Consider the following 14,581-nt stretch of genomic DNA (forward strand, 5'->3'; position numbering starts at 1 on the left):
GACCTCTCCGCCCCCACCCCAGTCTGACCTATCACCCTCACCTTGACCTCTTTCCACCTATCACATTTCCGACGCCCCTCCCCCAAGTCCCTCCTCCCTATCTTTTATCTTAGCCTGCTGGACAAACTTTCCTCATTCCTGAAGAAGGGCTAATGCCCGAAACGTCGATTCTCCTGTTCCCTGGATGCTGCCTGACCTGCTGCGCTTTTCCAGCAACACATTTCCAACCCTTTTAATTGAACCAAGTGCTTCTGCAACACAGCAACTGAAGAGTTGAAAATGCACTGATGCACAGTGTCGTTGTTCATAATCTATCTGAAAGAAAGACTTGCATTTATAAGTGCTTTTCATGACAACCTCAGGATGTTCTCATAGCACCTCACCACATCATTGTCTATGAAAAGTGCCGAGTCAATGGTCTATATAGGCCCCTCCAGAAGTCTCCAACATCACAGATGTCAGTCTTCAACTGATCCAATTTATTCCACCTGATATCAAGAAACAGCTGATACTGCAGAGACTATGGGCCCTGACAATGCTTCAGCAATAATACTGAAGGCTTATCCTCTAGAACTTGCCACACCCCAAGCCAAGCTACTCCTGTACAGCTTACCCAACAATGTGATCATTCTGCGCACAGAAAGCAAGTCAAATGGCAAGAATAAATCACACTGTTAACAGCCTGTCAGTCTACTCTCAGTCATCAGCAAAGGGTCATTGACAGTGCTATCAAGCAGCCCTTACTCAGTACTAATCTACTCACTTGATGCTCAGTTTGGATTTCACCAGAGTCACTCAGCTTCTGACCTCATTACAGTCTTGGTCCAAGTACGGATAAAAGTCAGAGCTGAGGTGACAGCATTTGACCATATTACATCAAGGAGCACTAGCAAAATTGGAGTCAATGAGAATCAGAGGGAAATTTCTCTGATGGTTGGATTCATATCCAGCAAAAAAGAAGAGGCTGTGGTTGTTGGAAAGCATTCATTTCAGAACAATGGCAACAGTGCAGGGGTTCCTCAGGATAGTGTCCTAGACCCAACCATCTTCAACTGCTTCATCAATGACTTGCTCTCCATCATAAGGTGATACGGTTTGCTGATGATTGCACAATATTCAGCCCCATCCGCAGATATTGAATCAATGTTCCCTCTAGGTCTTTGTGCCGCTGCACAGTTCCCTGATGTTGATTCAAGACTGTAGCTTCCAGGGAAGCAATGTGTTGGCACACCAATCGGCATGAGCACAGTGCCTCAGCAGCTATGTAGTTAAATTGCTTAGAGGGGACATTGGGAGCAGTTCATGTTCATATGCAGCAGTACCTGAACAACAGGCTCAGGGTGCAATATTCATACCACACATTGCCAACGAGAGATTTTAACCACCACCTGTTGAACTTTAATGGCATTACCATCATCAGACCCCCCCACTATTAACACCATCAGGGTTGCCACTGACTAGAAACTGAGCTGGATCTGCCATATATAATTGTACACTTATCAAGCCTGGGTCAGAGCCTATATGCCCAGTGCCTGTCCCACCATCTAAAAGGTGCAAGTCAGGAGTATGGTGGACTATGCCCCACTTATCTGGATGGGTGAGGCTCCAACAACACTCAAGAAGCTTGACACCATCCAGGACGAAACAGCCTGCTTGATTGGGACCACCTTCTACATTGATGCACTGCAGGAACTTATAAAGGCTTTTTTGATAGAACCTTGCACACCCACAGCCTCTACCACCTAGAAAGACAAGGGGAGCAAATGCATGGAAACATCACCACCTGCAATTTCCCCTTTCAGGTCCCACGCTATCCTCATCTGAATATCAGCATTCCTTCACTGTTTTGAGTCAAAATCTTTGAATTCACTTCCTAATAGCACTGTGGGCATTTGTAAACCCCAAGGATGGCAATAGTTCAAGAAGGCAACACATGATCACCTTCTCCAGGTGAATTTGGGTGGACAATAATTGCTGGCCTTGTCAAAAATGCCCACATTCTCAAGTACAAATTGAAAACCTACTTTATGTTGTCATGATTTTGTGTGTAGCAAAGAATAACAATCAGGTAACTAATTTTGGGATATTGAGGGATTCACGTGGATAGGACAACAGAGATTACTTCCTCTTTTCAAAACCCCAAAACTTGGAACTTTCTTTCATCATAAAAGAATAACTAGAAAGAATCATTTGTACACAACTTAGACAAGAAAGACTACACTAAAAATAAATCAGAGATCATTAGTTTACTCAAAACAAATCAAAACTTCATTAAAAATTACTAGCATTATTGCATCCAATGTGCAATATGCTTGTATATGTACACTTTTTTAAAAAATTAACATTAATACCAATTACAGGCATATTTATTTTGAAAACATATAGACTGCAGACAGACACTACAATAGCAGGAAATATAATTTGGCTTGAATTTTTTTTTCCTGGAAGTTCAGGTCAAGTTAGACCTTGTGTACAGTGCCTATTCGGGATCAGATCTTTACAGCATGGTATTGAATTAGTGTTTCTGGGGTTTGTCACATTTACTGTTGCAGTGACATTTGAAACTTCAGTCTCTGATTTCATTTCTTTCCTCGCCATTTATGCCAGTTCTGTTTCAGTTTACTACTCCATTGCAAATTAACAATCCATAGGTGATTCTACTTTTCCCGCTAGGAATGTTTTCTGGATGACGCTGCAATTTAGTCATCCTGTTTAATACTTTGTGTATCACAGCTGTCCCATTCCTTGTCTATTATTGAATCTTCAAAAAAACCCTGAATGATATTGAAGACATTTTAAATGGATTAATCTATAAAATGTCAAGTTTTCTTCTTAATTGTGGTCTCCCTAGGCCTTGCACATAATTAGCCCCATGATACCATATATATTGCTGCAGATGGCTGAGAGGAACTTCCCTTGGGATTGACTTGAACACTTTCCCTTTCTCACAGGAGTAAAGTAGTTCCTGCGAAAACCTTCCCCAAAAACAGCTGAGGTCAAAACACGTTAGACCATCAATGCTACAGAAATGGTGAACTGAATGCAAATTGCCACACTCTGTACTGCAACACTCTTTTAATGTGCTGCTCCATTTAGCAATTCCACACATGGTATTGATTTTAGTTAAATTATGGACTTGTATCTGATACACACTGTTGAGATCATTGTTGACATTTATTAAACCTGGGGTTTTGTGAAATACAATTTTGTGCTTTCTCTCTCTAAAGAATAGGTCAAAGCTATTGTGTGTGCACATCTATGTTGACTTTCAAAATCCATGTGGTATTTTAAAAAGTCCTGTTGTTCAATTGCACAACTATTTACTGTCTGTCACTTAAATAAGATTAGAGACAAAAAAACTGCAAATGCTGGAATCCAAAATATACAGGCACGAAGCTGGAAGAACACAGCAAGCCAGGCAGCATCAGGAGGTGGAGAAGTCGATATTTTGGGTGTGACCTGAAGAAGGGTTACACCCAAAACGTTGACTTCTCCACCTCCTGGTTTTGATAAAGTAAATGCTCTTTTACTATCAGGAAATATTATGCCATTTATGTGCAATTTTGTGTTTAATTTTGCACATAAACATCCTAATATTTTTTTCTGGATAGTGGGGCTTTGGGCTGGAGATATCTTTTTATATAATTTATATAAATGAATTTGTCATCGTAAGCTATAAAGTTCATTAACCTCAAATCACATCTGACGGCTGTGCGATACTAGTAAAGCTCCCACAATAAGTTAGTAATGGCAGTACACAAGAACCAGTCAGCACATAAACCCAATTCAGCTTCCAGGGGTGCAGCGCACTGATCTTGAGGATTGAACACGAGATTTATTGAACCCCATCTCAAGAGAATGGTGTTCAATCATGAATATTGTGATCCTTTTCTTCTTTTCCTACAATGAACTGACCGGATCCCAGCTGCCACAAAATCCACATCTGTAACCTGCTGTATAGCAAAATCTAAAGAGCTGCAACAAAGCCCCAACTCAATGCTTACACATTTCCTTTGACTCATGATACAGAGTTAGTTACATCTCAGATCTAGTAAAGCGCTAAGATTATTAAGTATACGAGCAGAATTAGGCCATTTGGCCTACTGAGTCTGCTCTGCCATTCAGTTATGGCTGACATGTTTCTCAACCCCATTCTCCTGTCTTTGGTCTGATCAGAGCCTTATACAACCTCAGCAATACATCTCTATCCTCTTTAACTGAACGGTAACAATGCATGTGCCTTTCATAACTTTCAACTGGATCCACATAAAAGAATCCTGAAGTAGGACTCTCAAGTCCCTTCAGACTTACAAAGACCTTCCTCTTTTAGAAAATAGTCTACAACCCTATTCTCCCTACCAAAGTGTGTAACCTCACACTTTCCTGGACTGTATTATATCTGCCACTTCTTTGCCCACTCTCCTAACCTGGCAAGTACTTCTGCAGCCTCTGCACTGTCTCAACACTACTTGTCCCTCCACCTATCTTTGTGTCATCTGTAAACCTAGCAACAATGCCCTCAGGTCCTTCATCCAGATTATTAATGCTTAAAGTGAATGGCTGTGGTTCCAACACTGGCCCCCGTGGAACTCCACGAGTCACCAGCTGCTGTCCAGACAAAGGCCCCTTTATCCCTACTCTCTGCTTTCTGCCAGTTGAGCATTGAGTTGGGGCTTTGTTGCAGCTCTTTAGATTTTGCTATACAGCAGGTTACAGATGTGGATTTTGTGGTAGTTGGGATCTGGTCAGTTCATTGTAGGAAAAGAAGAAAAGGATCACAATATTCATGATTGAACACCATTCTCTTGAGATGGGGTTCAATAAATCTCATTTTCAATCCTCTCTCCACTTAGAGTTCATCTGTGATGTCATTCTTTTGTGTTGTGCCCCAATCCTCAGCTTCAATTTACCCTGTTAAAACATAGATGGAAATGTGTTGCTGGAAAAGCGCAGCAGGTCAGGCAGCATCTAGGGAACAGGAGAATCGACGTTTCGGGCATAAGCCCTTCTTCAGGAATGAGGAAAGTTGGTCCAGCAGGCTAAGATAAAAGATAGGGAGGAGGGGCGTGGGAAATGTGAGATACAGAATTGGCTGGCCGAAAGAAGACAGCGAGTGGTAGTGGATAGAAAGCATTCCGCCTGGAAGTCAGTGACCAACGTTGTTCTTGGACCTCTGGTCTTTGTAGTTTTTATAAATGACTTGGACGAAGAAGCGGAAGGGTTGGGTTAGTAAGTTTGCCGATGACACAAAATTCGATGGTGTTGCAGTTAGTATCGAGGGCTATCGCAAACTACAACAAAACATTGGCAGGATGCAGAGTGGGGCTGAGAAGTGGCAGAAAGAGTTCAACCTGGATAAATGCAAAGTGATCCATTTTGGAAGTGCAAATTTGAATGCAGGTTTAAGACAGGATTCTTCGCAGTGTAGAGGAACAGCGGGATCTTGGCGTCCGTGTACATAGATCCCTCAAAATTGTCACCTAAGTTGATAGGATTGTTAAGAAGGTGTTTTGGCTTTCATTAACAGGGGGATTGAGTTTTAAGAGCCGTGAGGTTTTGCTGCAGGTGTATAAAACCCTGGTCAACTTGGAATATTGTGTCCAGTTCTGGTCACCTTATTATAGGAAGGATGTGGATGCTTTGGAGAGGGTGTAGAGGAGATTTACCAGGATGCTGCCTGGACTGGAGTGCATGTCTTATGAAGAGAGGTTGCGTGAGCTAGGGCTTTTCACACTGGAGAGAAGGAGGAAGAGAGGTGACTTGATAGAGGTGTACAATGTAATGAGAGGCATAGATGGAGTACATAGCCAGAGACTTTTCCCCAGGACAGAAATGGCTGTCACGAGGGGTCATATTTTTAAGGTGATTGGAGGAAGGTATAAAGGAGATGCCAGGGGTAAGTTCTTTTCACAGAGAGTGATGGATGCATGCCAGCAATGGTGGTAGAGTTGGAGATATTAGGGACATTCAAGCAACTGCTGGACAAGCACGTGGACAGCAGTAAATTGAGGGTTGTGTAGCTTAGGCGGAAGTAGGTACTGCAGAGGCTGAAGATAGGATGCAATAGGCGGAAATGGCGGCGGATGATGCGCTGTACATGGAGGTTAGTGGGGTGGTAGGTGAGGACCAGTGGGGTTCTGTCCTGGTGGCGGTTGGAGGGGCGGGGTTCAAGGGCGGAGGATCGGGAAGTGGAAGAGATGCGGTGGAGGGCATCGTCGACCACGTCGGGGGGGAAATTGCGGTCCTTAAAGAAGGAGGCCATCTGGGATGTGCGTTTTTGGAACTGTCTTCCTGGGAGCAGACATATCCTGTTAAAACATATCCTTACAAACTATGAGCCAAAAAGAGCAAGCAAAAAGCACCTTTTCCCACTGCACCGAATTCCCACACTGCCTCCAAATTCACCAAACTCCATCCTTCCTCGGGTTCGGGACGTGATCTCTCCTTCCTGACACTGAAAAGCTGCATTCAAGTCAGTTATATTGCAGTAATTTCAATTGGCATCAAGTTGTTATTTCAGATTTGGGTATAAAAATATTCACATCAGATTAAATAAAAACTAGGAAACGTAAGTCACTTTGTTCATCTACTCTCTTTTCTAGCCCATCAAAAATATGCTATGCACCTGTGAAGTCTCTCAGTCAGTTAGTATCAGCCTTGGTTAAGTTTACATGGTTAGACTGTCACTTTTGCCCGAAACGTTGATTTTACTGCTCCTCGGATGCTGCCTGAACTGCTGTGCTCTTCCAGCACCACTAATCCAGAGTCATGGGTTCAAGTTTAACTGCAGAAACTTGAACACAACTAGACTGACACTCCAATGCTGATGAAGAGCTTTTGCCTGAAATGTCAATTCCCCTGTTCCTCAGATGCTGTCTGACCTGCTGTGCTTTTCCAGCACCACACTCTCGACTCCAATACCCTACTTAGTCAGTGCTGCATTCTCAGGGGTACCAGCTTTCTGATGACATGTTAAACTGAGACTTCTCCCCTTACAGAAAAATGTTAAAAAACCCAACAGACACTATTCAAAGAGTAAAGAATCTCTCCCATACATGGTTAACATTCAAAGGAGCATAATGTGTGCAAATTGGCTACTGTGCTTTCTACATTAAGATAATAATTACATTTTTAAAATATTTAATTGGCTGTAAAACAGGTATCCTTGAATTATGAAATGCTCAATATAAATGTAAGTCTCTTGATTTTAAGTACTTCTCGCTAAAGGCAACCTTCTCCATACATCAAATATTAATCTTTTGTGATGCATCGTAATAACATGATAACTAAAAATAAATTTAGTATAAAAATCACTACAGACATCCTGGAAACAAGGCGCAGTTGAGTTTTTCTGATCAAAAGTTTAAAAACAGAATGCACTAAATTCATTAACTTTGTTTTGGCCAATTGGGTACTTTGCCTGCGAGTTTGCCCAGGACATTATTGAAACCAGACATATTGTGCAACCAAAATAATTAGTGCTTTAAAAAACACTGCTGTTCTTTTCAATAAAAACAGTTTGGGAAATGACACAATTAGATGCTGTTACTCACTAGCTCAACATTTATCGCAGATTTGGTTTTAAATATATTTTTGTTTTGAATCATCAGCAAATTTTACAGCAGTGGGAATGGTCATACAGGAAGAATATCGATAATGAAATTGATTTTACTGTGGTTTTTTGTATAAAAAGTATCAACATTTTGTGATGTTTTTAAGCAAAAGCAATTTAGAACAGAGATTTGGGTCCATCTTGTCACAGTTAAAACAAGCAAAGCAAAGTTCACTTTGAGCCACATGATTATCACTCAGATATGACTGAGTCAGTAACTGATCAAAGTGCAACATGAGATCCTGGAGTCATACAATAGAAAATAATTTGACTGTGAGTTAAACAGAGCCCAATTTAAGGCTTACATCTCAGTGAAGAGGTGCAAGTGTAGTCAAAGAAGTACAATAGCAAATATATCACTTCTCATAACTTTGTGAACATTGTGAACAACACTAACATGCTCCAGAATGTACTTCGGGCAGGATCATAAGCTCTCATGATGTCTCAAAGCACTTCAGGAATCACTTTGAAGTATAGTCACCATTGTATATAAGGAAAGCCAGCACTGAACCTTGTACCAAGAAGGTCCCACAAGCTCAAGATTAATAAGCAGTTAATCTGTTCTTGGTCACACTGTTTGCATCAGAAAACACCTAGTCTCTTTCTCCCTAAATAGTAGCAGGAAACACTGGACCAAACATATGTGACCTTACTGTAATACCTTATCTGATGGCGAGTGCCACAGACAATGCAGTCTTCATTCGTATTTCCTTGAAGAATCAGTTTTTTTACAAACCATTATAAACACACTGTATGTTAAAACACAACTAAAACACATGCTTAAATTAGTTACTTTCATTAATACTAGACATGGTCTGCATTCCAAAATATAAAGAACCTTCAGCACACTGCATAATTAATGAACATATTATTGTTTATTGCATTGATAGAAGTTCCAGAGTACCCTCCTAGAAGTTAGGATGGGTGCCTTGCAGAATCAAGATGTTTTTAATCAATCTGTTCAGATATGTTATGACACACCAATGGAGCACCTGGGACTTGAACCAAGGCCTTTTGGCTGAAAGTTAGGGATACTACCATTGTGCCACAAGAACTCAAAGAAACAACTAACTAGATAGTTTCCTAATCAATCTTTTCATGGATTTTCTAACATGCTTCTGGAGCAGGTGGGACTTGAACCTAGACATCTGGGAACATGAAGTCAGGACACTACCACTGTGCCGCAAGAACACTCAGCTAACTACCAATATATATTATTACAACAGCAGCAACACCTGCTCTTCTCAATCGGATAATTAACCAAAAAAGGTCAAGTCTGTCTAAATCACTGGATCATTTCCCTCAACATTGTACCAGCAGTTGCTGTTTTGTCACGTTTGTTAAAGCAGTATAACAGCTGACACACACCACTGCACAGAAACATTCTTGAAGATAATTCAGCGTGTAAACTGAGACCATCAGTCACAACAGTTCCATCAACATCAAAGTTGAATTATCAACATTCATTTATTGCAATTAGTGATGCTGTTTAAAATCTTCAGCATCAACAACATACCACTTTTAAAAACCAAGGACCAAGATGCCAAATGCTTTACTGATAATATTTAGTTTTTGTTAACTCAGTCTGTAAGTGACTCCAGGAAGGTCTGTATTAACCTGGGCTCATCAATTGTGTGCGTTTAGATTATAGAGCCAGATGCTTAAAATATTAAATATTACTAGTTATTTAAGTATTGGAAATAGCTTCATTATATGAAATATAAAACCAATCTGACCTTCCCCCAATTCTGCCCATTCAAGTTTATTTTTAGTTCAGTTCAATTGATTTGCATTTCTTTCCCTGCTCCAATGCAGCTAAGAAAATAAAACCAGATGTCACAATGACATAAAAGGCAACATCAAAGGATCATTCATGACACATTAACAGTTACATAACATTCCACATAAATCTGCCAATAAAATGGTAATGGTGTTATCATTGACTTGCTCACATTGTAGATGCAAACAGATCAATGTGAGATGCTTTCATGTATCTGATCACGAATGAACAACTGACTAACCAATATATTCATCCATGGGAATTGTAACATTACAGGCATAAAAATGAAAAAGCATATTTTCAAACAGTTATAAGTCATTCTTAAAAAATTTCACAAATCTTCCACAGGAAATTTGAACTTCACCCTCGCCAGGACAGAAAAATTAGAAACGCTTTGTAAATTTGAAGTGAAGCCAAGTGAACCATGCAGGATGTCCATGGACTATATCAACAGCCTGTGGAACATTATCCAGAGAATCAACAACACATATTTAACCAATAACAAGTGTAATCAACTGTTTGAGGACAGCATTCAAAGTTAAGTTGAAACAGAAATTAGGTTGAAGCAGAAACATCTTCTCTTGGAAATAACAGGGCAAGTGACTGAAGTGTTAGTAGGGGAACACTTTGGGACTGGTGATCATAATTCTACTAGTTTTAAATGGTTATGGAAAAGGAGAAACCTTCCATAAAAGTTAAAGTTCTTAAATTGGAGTAAGTCAAATTTTAATGGTAGGAGAAAAGAACTTTCTAAAGTGGATTGGAGTAAACTATTCACATGTAAAGGGACAACAGAGAAGTGGGAGATTTTCGAAAGTGTGATAACAAGAGTTCAGAGGTATTATGTTCCTGATAGAGTGAAGAGCAAGACTAGTAAGAGTAGGGAAGAATGGATGAATAAAAATATGGAAGTTCTATTCAAGAATAAGAAAGAATCATATTAGATATAAACAACTAGGATCAAATGGATGCCTTGAAAGTTTAAAGCGTGTAAGGGCATTCTTAAGAGGGAAATCAAGCGGGCAAAGAGGGAATATGAGATAGATAAGGTTAAGGAATAATCCAAAGAGATTCCACAAGCACAGGAAGAGTAAGTCAGCAGTTAGAGAGACAACAGGCACCCTTAAAGATCAACAAGATCATCTACATATTAAAACTCAAGACATAGGAGAGATACTAAAGGAATATTTCACACCATTTTTTTAACTGTGGAGAAAGAAATAGAAGCTAGAGAATTCAAGGAAATAAACATTGATGTTTTGAAAACAGTTCACATCACAGAAAAGGAAGTGTTGGATATCTTTGAAAACATAAAGTTGGATAAAACTCCAGTACATTATCAAGTGTATCCCAGGACGTTGTGGTAAGTTAGGGAAGAAATTGTGGGGCCTCTTCTAGCAGACATATTTGTATCATCTATAGGCATGGGTGAGATGTGGCAAATGTGGAGATTTTACTTAAGAAACGCCGTAAAGAGAGGTCTGAGAACTATAGACCTGAGCACCCGACATCAATGGTGGGTGAGGTTTTGGAGATAATTATGAAAGGTAGGATTTACATGCACTCTGAAAGGCAAGGACTGCTAGAAATAGTCAGCATGGTTTTGTGCGAGGGAAATTGTGACTCTCAAACTTGATTAAGGCTTTTGAGGAAGTAACCAAAAAGATTGATGAAGGGAGAGTGGTAGACATTGTTTACATGGACTTTAGTAAAGCCTTTGCAAGGTAAACTAATTAGTAAAATTAGATCACATGGGATTCAAGGTGAGCTTGTCAATTGGGTACAAAATTGACTTGACAGTAGTAGACAGAGGGTGGTGATGGAGGAGGATTGTTTTTCTGACTGGAGGTCTGTGAACAGCGATGTCCCACATGAATTGGTACTGGATTCACTTTTGTTTGTCATTTATATAAACGATTCGGGTGAGAAGATAGGAAGCATGGTTAGTAAGTGTCCGGATGATACCAGAATTGGTGATATAGTGGACTGTGAAGAAGGTTATCTAAGATTAAAAAGAGATCTTGATCAATTGAGTCAATGGTCTGAGGAGTGGCAGATAGAGTTTAATTTGGACAAATGTGAGAGATTTCATTTTGGTAAACAAATGAGGGCAGGATTTACACAGTTAATGGTAGAGCTCTGGGTAATATTGTAGTACAGAGACACGTAGGGCCCTGTTCAGGTACATAATTCTTTGAAATTTACATCACAAGTAGACAGGGTGGTTAAACAAAGTGTTCAGCATGCTTGTCTTGCTCAGACCTTTGAGTATAGGAGTTGGGATGTCATGTTGAGATTATACAGGATGCTGGTGTGGCTTCTTCTGTTGTACTGTGCACAGTTCTGGCTTCCCTGCTTTAGGAAGGATATTATTTAATTGGGGAGGGCTCAGAAAAGACTTACTAGCATCTTGTTGGGAATGGAGGTTTTGAGTTGTTAAAATAGGCTGGATGGGTTGGGACTTTTTTCATTGAAGCATAGGAGTTTGAGGGGTGACTTTATAAAATCATGAGGGGCATAGAAAAGGTGAATAGCAAGTGTTTTTTCCTTAGCATGAGCGAGTTCAAATCCAGGGGGCATACTTTTAAGGTAAGAGGGAAAAGGACATGAGGGGCAACTCCTTTACACTGAACAGTTCACGTGTGGAATGAACTGCCAGAGGAAATGGTGGATGCAAATACAGTTACAACATTTAAAAGATATTTGGATAAATACATGAATGGGAAAGATTTGGAGGAATATGGGCCATATGCAGGCATGTGGGACTGGTTTTGTTTGGGAATATGGTTGGCACGGACTAGTTGGACCAAAGGGTCTATTTCCATGCTGTATGATTCTATGACTCCATCTGAATATGAGTAAAACTACACAAGGGGTTCTGTAAAAATGACTCCCATTTTCACTTCAAGCCTTTAGATTGCTAGAGCATATGATACATATTTTGCACTTTGCAAGTAAAGGCAAATGGTGCCAGAACTTATTATTAATGCAACATTTCACTAAACACTCAGCTGTGGGTTAAATCTTCTTGACAAATTTCCCCAACATTGAAATTTTCAACAAGAACTACAAATCAATCATGAGATTTCTGGAGGAACTGAGAAAAGGTGGGAAGAATTTGGGGATGCAGTTTGGAAAAATAAGTAAAATACTTGCTTCTCAAGCCAATATGGTTAAGCTGTGATTAAAAAAAGCAAATATAATAGTTGAATAGGTTTTGGAATGAAGAATCAAATGACTTCCATATGAAGCACAGTTTGTAATCAATACAAGTGTAATTTTATATACATGAATGGAGGAATAATTTTAAACTTTGTATTTTCTTCTAAAGCTTCAGTAACTTTGCTGCATTACAGAGATGAAGATAACTGCAATATGTTCTGGCTGTAAAAAGATCATAGTAAATATCAGATTTTGCATTTTGGATTGAGTAATGCCACCTAACATTGGAAGCCTGTTTGGTATTAATTTTTTAGTATTAATAGTTTTTAGTCATACATGCCTGATTTCTTATTTACAATCTTGTAAAACTTGAAGCAGTGGTTTCATAGGGCGGATTAATGCAGCAACTTCTTTTTCCAAAACTAACATTAGACCCTGACTAATACAAACATCACTTTTTTTCTTAATTCCAAGGGACAACTCATATAATGATAATTACCATGAAAGCTAAGCTTGAAAATTACATGTGAAGAACAGCATGCAGATAGTGAAATGGAATTCTCTTAGATTTACATTCCCATAATTGAAAGTTTTAAATGGCCCTAGATATTGACACTTTGTGTCGGAAAAATCCAAACAGATCATTTCCCACACTCATCAGTTAATTGCTCAAGTCAAACACCTGAGTCTTACTGCCTTTCCATTAATTGTATTAAATGTCCTCTTTGAACTTTATAATCACATTTAACATGCACATCTCACATTGTTTTCATTACAGACATCACAAAGGATTTCCTTTTATGCATCAACTTCTTTTGAAAATCATCTGAAGGCTAGTTCATAGTCTTACTGCAAAAAGTCACGAACCTGGGAACTCTGGCTGACTTCCCTTGTTAGTCTGAGGATAAGGCCAATTGTATACCATTCCCATGACAGAGAGATGTTAGCTCTATGATTGAGTGGGATTTCCTGGTCTTCCTGGCTTGGTTCCAACTATTCAGTATATTTGTTCATTCAAGATGACATTCTCTAATGTCTACTTTCTCAAGAAAACACATCTTTCTTGGAAACTATTATAAAGGTGCTAATCCCTCACTATATTTTTCACAATGTGTTCAATTAAATTAAAATCATTTTTAAAATTTCCTGTGAAATATTAAAAAACGCCCTTTGTGAAAAACATTGTTAAATATAGTACAATTCAGCAAATAAAGGACAAAAACCACTGCTTTGGAAACACTTTTTAGTTGATTTTTGTAGTTTTAAAGGTGAAAATTCACAATGCAATTCACATCAGAACTTCATCCAATGTATGTTATTATATCTGGGCAAAACAAATACTAAGAAATCATCAGGGACTGAGACAAGGGATAAGCGAGAATTGGTGGGAGCTTATTTCTCAGTTTACAAAACATCATTTGAGGACTCAGAAGTAGTGGGCAGCTGATCAAATCTTCAAGATGCAAATCCTTGCACTTTACCCACTATGCTACATGGCAAGAAACAGGTGGGCAGAGGGACAAGATCTGACAGAGATATGGGGGAAGAGTTCATCAGGCACACTGACAGGCACAGAATGGGGGTAGGAAACAGGCAGATGCAGGGGGTAGCACAGACAGGCAAATAGATGCAGGAGGGCAAAGATGGATGCAGTGTGGCTCAGACAAACATGCACGAGTTGGTACAGTCTGACGGAGACAAGCAGATGCAGGGGAGGCACAATCAGTCAGATAGGTGGGCACGGTTGGAGGGAGGTACAGACAGATACAGAACTGGAAGCAGAGGGGTGGAGACAGGTAAGCAGATGTGGAAGGTGGGTGCCCAGACAGGCCTAAGAGGAACAACAATCAGTCAGACAAGTGGCTGGGAGGGGATTGCACAGTCGGGGGTGGAAGGGTGTGCAGACAGGTGACACTGGAGTGGGAGGGAGTTGGGAGACACAGAGACTGGAAGGAAGGCAGGCAGGCAGACATGGGAATGGACTGGGGCGGGCGGTGCTAGAAAGACAAGGGGACAGGGGAGAGTGT

The 14,581-nt window shown here is 39.9% G+C and overlaps 1 protein-coding gene across 2 annotated transcripts in view; it reads right to left on the minus strand.

The window, feature by feature from the left end:
* Positions 1-14,581, minus strand: part of ttyh2 (tweety family member 2) — a 138,886-nt gene that overhangs the window by 123,255 nt on the left and 1,050 nt on the right. The gene's annotated exons all lie outside the window — the stretch shown is intronic.

Source organism: Chiloscyllium plagiosum, chromosome 24, assembly GCF_004010195.1.
Source record: "Chiloscyllium plagiosum isolate BGI_BamShark_2017 chromosome 24, ASM401019v2, whole genome shotgun sequence".
Taxonomy (NCBI): Eukaryota; Metazoa; Chordata; class Chondrichthyes; order Orectolobiformes; family Hemiscylliidae; genus Chiloscyllium; species Chiloscyllium plagiosum.